Consider the following 10,911-nt stretch of genomic DNA (forward strand, 5'->3'; position numbering starts at 1 on the left):
TGCAAACCAATTCTCTAAATCTATACTGCTCCACTGTTCCTGGGCAGCTTCAGGATCCTGGTCAGGAAGCAGGAAGAGGGGGATTCCTCTTTGGAGCTGTAATCCTCAGTCTGGTCTCTGACACTGAGCATCGCTAGGGGTGTCTTGTGTCTACATGCAGAGGGCCGGGTGGCCAGCAGGCAAGCCCCAACTGTGCTGTTTCCATCCATCGGCCCGAGCTCCGATGTAAATCAGCGACCCGGACTTCAAGGGCCAGGGCGCACTATTAGCAGAGTGTACTGCGTATACAGAATAGGCGTGAGGCTTGTGAAATCATACTATAACTACAGATTTATTCATCATAAATCAGGACAAAGTAAGGTGTCGTCTCTCTCTCTCTCTAATGTTGTCTCAGAGAGAACGGGAAAAGCAAATGCTATACATAAATGGAAGTTCCCAGCAAGCTGTGCTGGAATGTAAACAGACATGTGACATGCAAGAATTCCATACGTCTGTTCCTTAAGGTGGAACGGAATTCTCAACACCTTGCGCCCCCCATCGCCTATTTGCTTGCACTCCCTGGCTGGCTATTATTTTATTGTTGATGTATTGCTTTTCTATTCTGCCTCTTTTTTCTCTCCCTCTTCAGGCCTCTCCTGGTCCTGGGAGAGGGTGGAGCAGGAGAGGTGGGGCAGACAGAGGCGAAGCAACCTGCTCCAGTACCCTAAGCGGCGCTTGTCCCAGGGGTTGTGGTGCGTGCCCCGGGGGGGCTGCCTATCGGGGGTCAGCATGTTGTACCTTTTGAATGGTACCCAGGGCGAACTGCCCCCCTCAGAACGCCCCTGGGGGCAGGAGGAGGAGACGTGGATGTCCTTGACCAGGCATAGGCAAACTCAGCCCTCCAGCTGTTTTGGGACTACAATTCCCAGCATCCATGACCACTGGTCCTGTTAGCTAGGGATGATGGGAGTTGTAGTCCCAAAACATCTGGAGGGCCAAGTTTGCCTATGCCTGTCCTTGAGTCTCTACCAGCCTGATCGATCTCTCCCTCTCCCGCACCTGCACTTCACTCTCCAATCCTTCAGCTTCTCTTGCCTCTCTCTTCTCCTGGCTTGCACAGGCTCCCCCAGGTCACCGATCCCTTCTTCCAGGTTGTTCTCCAACCCACCCTTCTCCCAGTGCCCACTCCTCCGCGTCCAGCCAGTCCCTGACGCACAGTTTGCATGACACACTAAGGAAGATAATAGCACAATAAAATTCAAAACAGCAACAATTAATTGCACATCTAATCAAAATCCAATTAAAACTACTTAGTTTGATTAGGTAATGCAACAAAACGGGTGGAATGGATGCAGTGATGCCAGCTTTCCGAAGGCTGGTAGTCATTTACACTTCCAGCACCTCTCTGCCACCCCTTGCCTTTGAGAACCCGCAGGTAATCCCACCACCCTCAGGGGGCGCCACACCCCACTTTGGGAACCCCAGATGAAGATCAATTAGGTGATCAGTTAGGTGATCAGTGGCCCAGTGGCCTGGCTTGCTGTAGGATATCTTCCTGTGTTCCTAGACTTCCCACCAGGAGATCCAAAGTTGCCTTACATTGTCTGTTTGCTCAGCTCAGCCCCATGAGACCTTTTTGTGAAAGCTCTCCCACAACCAAGCTCAGAATCGGATCACTGATCCCGCCGGATGTGTTGTCAATGGCAACTCTCTTTTCCAAGGCCATATTGCAAATGGAGAATGGTTGGTGCAGACACACTTTTGAAGGTCACCCTGTTCCTCCATCGTTTGTTCATCTGCTGCGTGCATGATGTGCGGCACAATCAGAAGGCGTCCCGAATGCTCATGAAGGAATGCCAGCACTGCAATCATTTCGCTGCGTAGCTGCAGCAACAATACGGCACAGACCCCTTTCGCGGGATGAGCTGAATCAGCAGAAAAGCTTCTGAAGAAAGGGCTCTTGTTTTCTCCGGGCATAGAAGCAGGGAACAGTTTCTAAGGCATTCAGAGCTGCATCAGAGCATACCAGGCCTCATCCTGGCCCCAAATCAGAACTACGCCTTGCAAAAGACACGGGGGTGCTGCTGTGAAAGGCATCTGTGGGTCACATTTTCACGTTTCCTCTGTGATGCGCAGTGATGCATATCGCTGTGCTATGTATGGCATCATTAGATGGGAATGGGCTGGGAAAGGCATAATGGGAAATTCCAACACAAAGGTAGCATTATTTTAACCACAGGGGAAAGGCTGCAAAGTTGGCAGAAGCTGTGTTCTTGCCCCTTCAAATGTGGTTTGTGAAATACCCTGCATGCCAATTCACAATCCTACGTTGCAGGGTTGGCCCAAGGCATTTTGCTGATAGACAGCTGGTTTGCTGATGTTCCCTTTGTGGATAGGTGCTCCCTTCGCAATCATTCAGTGCTTGAAGCAGTCAGTCGTGTGTGTGTTTTTCGACTGGAGATTTTAACAGCGGGGTTTAGAGAATGCATCGTTGACCCCAAACAAGCCGGACCCTCCGACGGATAGCGTCCGTTCTAGCCTGCTTTTCCGTGCCTTGACCTGACAGAAGGCTTCTGAGCAGAGGATCTTTTCTGTCTGAAAAACCAAACGATTAAATGTAACTTCCTGAATGCCCATTTACCCGTCCACTGGGCATTTGTGTGGCTCGATGCTGTTTGCCCTCTGGCTCTTCTTTTAACAGCCAGACATAAAACCAGGCCAATGTTTCAACTGCTGAAGCTAGTTTAGCTGTAATTTTTCTCCAACACAGTTAATTAAATTCCAGGCGCAGTTTATGGGCGTAGATCATAAAGAGGCCACAAGGCATTACAGACAACGGATGTCAAACGATGATAAATGTGTATTGCCGTACAATCACAACCTCTGTGCGTTTCACATGTGCAATTTCAACATCATGCAGGTGAACATCATGCAGGCTGGTTGGATCACACAAAATAAATGCACAGAAGACAAAGAGCTTAAAAGCTCTTTTTGCACAGGGTTTTGCCGGCATGGGAAGGGCTTTTAAGCTCTCAGACTTGTTTACTGGGCTCATGGATGCTCTCATGAGATCCCTCCAGAGCTCAGGAGGCTCAGTGTGATCTTGTGAGAGCATCTCAGAGCCTGCTAAACTCTCCACCCTCCCTAAGAATTGTTATTGTCTTGTTTTCTCTGGGCTCAGAAGCAGGGAGCAGCTTCTAAGGCATTCAAAACTGCGTCAGAGCAAACCAGACCTCATCCTGGCCCTTCCTGGGCACAGAAGCTGGACACACAAGCACCAAACAGTTTCTAAGGCATTCTTCTTCAGAAAAACAGCTGGCTTGACAGCTGGACATGCAGTGACAGCATAGGTTTCAAGGACATTTCTGGCTGTTTGTGTGAGACTCCCTCCTCCATGCAAGCGTGTAAATTGATAAGTCTGCAGCTGAAGAACGGTTGGAGTGTTGCAAATGACCTGTTACTGCGAGAAAGTAAAAAAAAAGGGGCAAGATGATGGGGCATTTTGGAAGCACATCATTCATTGCTAACTAGGAACAGGGGACAGTCTGCCAACCAAACAGAATCAAAACGCATGGAGTGGAAGAACTTTTAAGAGAGCAAATATTGTGCCTTGCATTTTTTAAACCCTTGATGTCTGACCATGTCTCCTCCCCAGCTTACATCTGGCTATTTCCCCTCAGCGACTCTCCACAGTGCAGAAGCATCTAAAATAATACCAAGCCCCTGGTTCAGTGCTTGCTCTTCAAAGACAGCCCTAGCATTACTTTCTGCCAGAGGGTTTGGATGCAGCGGCAATTCCTTTGATCAGCTTCTTCATTCCTTTGCAAAAATAATAATGAATTTGTGTGGACTAGAGAGGAGGGCTGTCCATTCAGCTGGATCAGGGAGCAACACAGATATGGAAAGCTTAGGAATCTACAAGCCAGAATGGTTCTCCATGGACGGAGGCAGCACTGCCCTACCCTTCAACATTTCTCCAATGAAAACTGGGGTGTCCAGTGCTATTTTTCTAGAAAAAGAGGTGCTGGAACTCACCATGAACACCTCCTTTGTCCTCTTAGAATGGCAAAGGCACCCACCTGAGAGGTGCTGGAACTGAGATCAGGTGAGTTCCGGCTGTAGAGAAGCCCTGGGTACCTCCTATTCCATGCCCTCCAACATTGCTCTGATGAAAATAGGGACGTCTGAGGGAAAAGCGGGACATTCTGGGATCAAATCAGAAACTGGGATGACTTCTATAAATCTGGGACTGTCCCTGGATTTGAGAGCCAGTGTGGTGTAGTGGTTAAGAGCGGTGGACTCGTAATCTGGTGAACTGGGTTCGCTTCCCCGCTCCTCCACATGCAGTGCTGGGTGACCTTGGGCCAGTCACACTTCTCTGAAGTCTCTCAGCCTCACTCACCTCACAGAGTGTTTGTTGTGGGGGAGGAAGGGAAAGGAGAATGTTAGCCGCATTGAGACTCCTTCGGGTAGTGATAAAGCGGGATATCAAATCCAAACTCTTCTTCTTCTCTTCTTCCGGAGACTTGAAGAGTCTTCGGTGCTTCTGAAACCCAGTTGCTGCAAACCATGGGAGGAGTAAGAGTTCTCTTTTTTTTTTTTAATAAATTTTTATTGATTTTCCAACATATATTAAAACACAATACAACTAACAACTAACAACACATAAACAAACAAACATATAAACACGTATAATTTCTTAACCTCTTTTTCTTGAACCTTATTTCAACGACTTCCCCATACCTCCCTTTTCTGCATCCCTGTTTTAAACTTTTCCAGCAACCCCTAATTTCGAGGAGTAAGAGTTCTCTTGCCCCCAGGTGCTGCTTGCAAGTCTCCCCCAAGTATCTTGGTTTGCCACTGTGAGAACAGGATGCTGGACTAGATGGGCCATAGGCTAAGGTTACCAGATTTTTTTCAATGAAACCGGGGACACTTTAAATAAATAAATAGACTAGATAGATAGATAGATAGATAGATAGATAGATAGATACTACATGTTCGGGATGTTGATGCTGCAGTGATGGCAGTGGCAGAGGGGCAGCCGTTGTCTTAACCTCAACCGCCACGTTTCCCCTTCCTCCGAAGCTTGTGTCTCCTTTCTCCATGAGCCTGGGCAGTCCCTGAGTTGTTGGTTCTTCAGTGGTGGTGGGGAAGCGGTGCGAGGTGGGTCAGGCATGGAAGGTGGAGAAGGAGGGCCAAGAGCGGTGGCTCGGGCAGCACGATGCCTCCCTTCCCACTGGAGCAGCCCCAATCCCATTCCTACTTGCGTGCAAGCAGGAGGGGGAGGGGATCCCTCAGCTGGCAAGGGAGGCTCCACACTGCCTTTCAGAGCAGCCCCATCCCAACTCCTTCTTGCGTGCAAGCAGGAAGGGGCAGGGGTCTCTCAGGCAGCGCAATGCCTCCCTTCCCATCAGAGCAGCCCCAATCCCATTCCTGCGTGCAAGCAGGAGGGGGCAGGGATCCCTCAGCTGGGAAGGGAGGCTTCCCGTTGCCTAACTGAGAGATCCCTGCCCCCTCCTGCTTGCACGCAAGCTCGGATAGGCAGCCCGAAGCCTCCCTTCACAGCTGAGAGATGCACGCAAGTAGGAGTTGGGAGGCTGCTCTGATAAGCGGCATGAAGCCTCCCTTCGCAGCTTAGTTGCTGGGGTCAGGGAAGGCGCAGGCAGCCCAGAAGCTGCATCTTAGAGCCCCTGCACCACCATCATATGGGGACTTCCAAGCAGCTCCTGAAGCCAGCCAGAGCCAACTGCTCCAGGCTGCTGAGACTGTCGCTGCTGCGTTTCCTGGGGACATTAGATGAAATCTGGGGACATGCCAGGGATGGAATTTGCCCAAGGACTTATTCACAAATCCAGGGACTGTCCCTGGGAAACAGGGACGTCTGGTAACCCTACCATAGGTGAAATATACTCAGAATCGAGAGTGGATTTCATGCTGTTTATTCAGCTCATAGCGGTGAGGAGGAATGGAAGTTTCCCCAAAGTATCTGCTTTATATACATTATTTACACAATGGGCTGCACGTGATTGGCTAATTCCGGAATTCTCCTATAGGCCAATCAGGTTGTGGATTCACTTCTATCTGGAGCTGGATTGGGTGGCTCCTACGGACCAATCATACTGCTGCATTTGTTCTAGGACCAATCAGACTGCTGCATTCTGAATCCTATTGTTCTAGGACCAATCAGACTGCTGCATTTTGGATCCTATTGAACTCAGTACATAACAATAGGCCTGATCCAGCAGGCTCTTCCTATGAGTAAAACAAAAACCTTCACCCTAACCCAATTCTAAGAATCAAATAAATGCACTGAGAGGTGCAGAGCTGAGCGGAACTGATTTTGTACAGAGTATGCATCATGGTAAAACAGGCCTGACCCAGGGGCAGAAGTGAAGGAGAGAAGGGGAGGCAGTTCCCTCGTGCGGTGGCCCAGTGCTGGCAGCTGCCCGCAGCTCCACTCCCAGGTCAGGCCCGACCTGGGGGCAGAAGCAGCAGGCTCCGGTGCATGAGGGCATCACCCAACAGTGTGCCCTGCCCCCTGGCATGCCCTGCCCACCCACCTCCAACACATGTGAATGCCCCCCGACTTGCACCTATCCTGGGCGGCAATAGAAGATGCTAGGCCTTTGCTCCTGGCCCTGCTCCTGCCTCTGATTCTTGTGATAATAATTTTTATTAGTTTTCAATTACAACCCAATAATAGCCTCATTATAACATTGCCAAATTATAATAGAATTACCAATACCAATCATTCAGATACCAAATAACACAATTAAAGTGTGTGTTGTCCCCCCGGGCATGCTAGAAATTGATGGTTTGATGATTTACTTTATTTCTGTATTCCAAAATCATCTTAATTTCAATTACACTCTGGTCAAAATAACAATCCCTTATACAACAACTGCAATATTAATAACTTCTATTCGTGTTGACACAATAAATCATTTATAATACTACAAGTGAGGCGCTCAAACGATATCCTTGTTCTTCCTATGTGTGGCAGTTGTTCTGTCTGTGATGTTTCTTCATATTATGTCTATTATGTCTCTCTTTTCCCAGTTGTGGCTGTTCTGCATCATGCCTTGGGCAGAGCTGATCTCCCATTGTGCTGCCTCTGATTCTTGACTGCTCTCTGCCGCAAACTCTTCCTGCTCACTAAACCCCGTCACCTCTTCCACTTCTGACACTTTCTCCTCCCCCTTCTCCCTCTCACCACATGTCGTCATCCACCACAATCCCCTGGCTCTGAGCCTTCTTCCTTTGGGAGTTCCCCAGCCAGCCCATGATGCCAGCAAATAGGATGGAGCAATCTGTCTAAAAACTGAAAAATATGCAAATTCAAGGACAAGCCCATGTTACAATGATGTCTCATCAGAATGTGCTTTTCTTTGCATTCGTCTCTTAAAAGAAAAAGATGAAGCAATTTCCTTAGATGTCTCCATGTTGCATCAGACTGGGGTTACCCATCCGACCTCACAACTCTTCCATCACCTATGAGGACTGTATTGCAGTAAGTTTCATGACCACACTTATTGCAACATGTATTTTAAAAAGAAAGTTCCTTCAAATCTCCATACAAAAGGAGAAGAGAAGGCTAGAGTTATTTATTAATTTGAAGGATTATTTTTTTATGCCTGCAATTCAGCCCAAAAAAATGGGAAGGGGGAGGGGGAGAGCATTCAGGGCAGCCTAGAAGGATTGGTAATAACAGCCCCTGTGTTCTAGCTTGAATAACAAATAAATGTTGCATCTGTGTCCCGTGGGGTATTAGGAAAAGAAGTGGACCTGTAAAGTCAGGATGTGTGTGTAAGTAAATAAAGGTAAGGTAAAGGACTCCTGGATGGCTAAGTCCAGTCAAAAGTGACTATGGGGTGCAGCGCTCATCTCCGATTTCAGGCCAAGGGAGCCAGCGTTTGTCCGCAGACAGCTTTCCAGGTCATGTGGCCAGCATGACTGAACCACTTCTGGCGCAATGGGACACCGTGACAGAAGCCAGAGCGCACGGAAATGCTGTTTACCTTCCCATCACAGCGGTACCTGTTTATCTACTTGCACTGGTGTGCTTTCAAACTGCTAGGTTGGCAGGAGCTGGGACAAAGCAACGGGAGCTCACTCCATCGAGCAGATTTGAACTGCCAACCTTCTGATCAGCAAGCCGAAGAAGCTCAGTGTTTAGACCACTGCGCCATCCACTCCACTAAGTACATACAAAGGAATTCACTTGGGAGGGTGACCACAGGCCTGTCTCAGCCTTCTCCAAACTGGTGTCCTCCAAAAGTCATAGGATTGCAGTGCCCATCATTCCTAGCCACTGGCCATGCTGGATGGAGCTGGTAGGTGGCAAAAGAGGGAGATCCCCGGCCGCAACTGGTTTTCAGAAGCATTGCTGTCTCCAGCTGTGGAGGCAGAGCAAAGCCATCATGGCTAGTAACCATTGATAGGTTTTTCCTCCATGAATTTGTCTGATCTTTTTTCTAAAGCCATCTAGTTTAGTGGTCATCAGTATCCTGGCGAAGGGAGCCCCATCGATTAACTCTGCATCATGTGAAGAAGTCCTTCCTATTATCTGTCCTGAATCTGCAGGGGGTTGGACTAGATGTCCCTCAGGGTCCCTTCCAACTCTACAGTTCTATGATTCATTGGGTGTCCGTGAGTTATGAGAGAGGGAGAAAACCTTTTCTCTTTCTACTTTCTCCATGCTACGGAGGCTCCGTTCAGGCATCCTGGTTAAGAGCTATCAAAGCCCACACATGCTGCTTTTCAAAACAGCCGTTCTGCTTTCCTCTGACACGAATCCAGCTGAACTTTGTGCAGCTTGGATAGAGTCTCTGTTGCCTGGATTCTTTCCAAAGCCGAAATAAAAGAAGGTGGAATGAAGGTGAGAATTCTGGAGGGGGGCAAAAGCGAGAAATGTTTGGAATATGCGGCAGGCACCTCTCTCGTGCAACCGCCACGGCATTGTGGATATCATTTTCAAATTAGATGTTATGCTGCCAAACCATTATTGATCTAATTTTCTCTGCAGAATACTTATTAATGTTATCTTGTTGCCCCTTGATGCATACGGCCTCGTGAGGCTGGAATGGCAGGCTGTAATTGTCCCTTGGCAGGGAATTATTCACATTTCCCTATCTTGAAAAGAATGAGCAGGCATATGTAGTTACACTAATGACTTCGTTTCTGAAGACTTCATGTACTGGGTATGTGGCGCTCTCGACGTATTATGGCTAGATTAACAATCATTCATTTTAAATATCCCATTTAGAAGTGCATGTTTTGCTTACTGAATGCCAAGATCTCACTCTCTCTCAATTCTTTTCATGCTTCCCACCCCCACCGCTGTTGCAAATGTTTTGTAGTTAGTTGGATTTCTTTTCTTTTTCTATCTCTAGAGCAGGTGCGCAGTCTCAACATGAATGGAGTAAGTCAATGGTTCATAGCTGTCAAGCGTCCCTTTTTTGGCGGGACAGTCCCTTATCCCAGCGCCATGTCCCACTGCTGTCCCTTATTGATGATGTCCCTTAAATAAGCTACTGAAGGTAATGGGGCCCTTTCTACGTCCAGCTGTGCTTTGTCAACAACAAATTGTTGCTGTTTTTTTTGTGTTGAATATATGCTATATGGTAATTTATGGACCTAATAGGTATCTAAAGCCATTTGCACACAACAAAATATGTATTTTATCAAAGTAATTGTTCATTCCTTATTTTGGCTGCTGATCCCTTATTTTCGAGGCTGCTGGTCCCTTATTTTCAAATCTGTAAGTTGACAGCTATGCAATGGTTCCCAAAGTGGGGGGCGGGATTGGGATTACCTAGTGGGGGAGCTAAGAGCCAAGGAGACAGAAGTGGGGAATTGGAGGCTGACCACTCCAATCACATCCTTCCTTCCTTCCTTCCTTCCTTCCTTCCTTCCTTCCTTCCTTCCTTCCAACTTCTTAAAAAAACCAATTACAAGAATAAAGCATTGTCTTCCATAACAAATGCATGTACAGATGTTTAGTCTTGTATGCAGTCATCCACGTGGCATCAAAACAGATGTGGAAAATCTTTTGCATGACAGATGAAACTCACATCCACAGGGTATACTTCAGAGTAAAGCACTCAGATAATTTGTCCATAGCGGCTGAGACGGAAGGGAGATTACTCTGCCGTTGTTAATAAACAATATAAATTGATACTCTACGGAGTCAAAGCCATCTTTACTATTCCTCTTATCACCCTCCGATGGTGAGTTAAGTGCTTTGTAAGAGCTATATTCCACGTATAATGGGTGGTGGCTTCTTTCCAATTGGAAGCAACTGTTTGTCTTGCTGCTGTCATGAGAAAGACGACCAACTCTTTACGCTTAACGCTTGGCCTGGCAGTGGTTCTGCACAGGCATTTTGACCCTTCCAACTCAAAGGGGAATGGACTCTGGCATGGGGCAGTCTACCCACAGCCAGAAGAACACAATTTGGGAGGTGAAGGAGCTTCCCCATGTCGTGTGGGTCTGTGGGTGTTTTTTTAAAAAATAAGCAAATCTCCATTATCGTTTTTCTTTGTTGAGATAAGTAAAAAACATGCAGGCAATATTCTGACCAAGTGCCCAGCAAGTAATAAGTGAGTGCAAAGGCACTAGCATAATTGAAAAGCACAAGGCATGCAATTTTCAGTATCATAAAATTACATTTTATTAATGTTTAATACAATTAAAGCACTTTAAGTGTTATTAGATTACCGGTATTAGGTTCTTGCTGTTCATCAGGTGTGTGTGTGTGTGTGTGTGTGTGCGCGCGCGCGCCAGCAAACACACACACACACACAAAACTTAGAATCATAGAATTGTAGAGTTGGAAGGGATCATGAGCGTTGTCTAGTCCATGGGTAGGCAAACTAAGGCCCGGGGGTTGGATCCAGCCCAATCGCCTTCTAAATCCGGCCTGCAGAC

At 47.4% G+C, this 10,911-nt stretch overlaps 1 long non-coding RNA gene across 1 annotated transcript; it reads left to right on the forward strand.

Moving 5' to 3' along the window:
- The first annotated feature begins 6,223 nt into the window (after nucleotides 1–6,223).
- LOC310749327 lies at nucleotides 6,224–10,485 on the forward strand. Its single transcript, XR_014541573.1, has 2 exons — nucleotides 6,224–9,424; nucleotides 9,775–10,485. It is a non-coding gene; the product is annotated as an uncharacterized lncRNA (long non-coding RNA).
- The last annotated feature ends 426 nt before the right edge of the window (nucleotides 10,486–10,911 follow it).

Source organism: Podarcis filfolensis (genome assembly GCF_964270895.1).
Source record: "Podarcis filfolensis genome assembly, chromosome: 14".
Taxonomy (NCBI): domain Eukaryota; kingdom Metazoa; phylum Chordata; class Lepidosauria; order Squamata; family Lacertidae; genus Podarcis; species Podarcis filfolensis.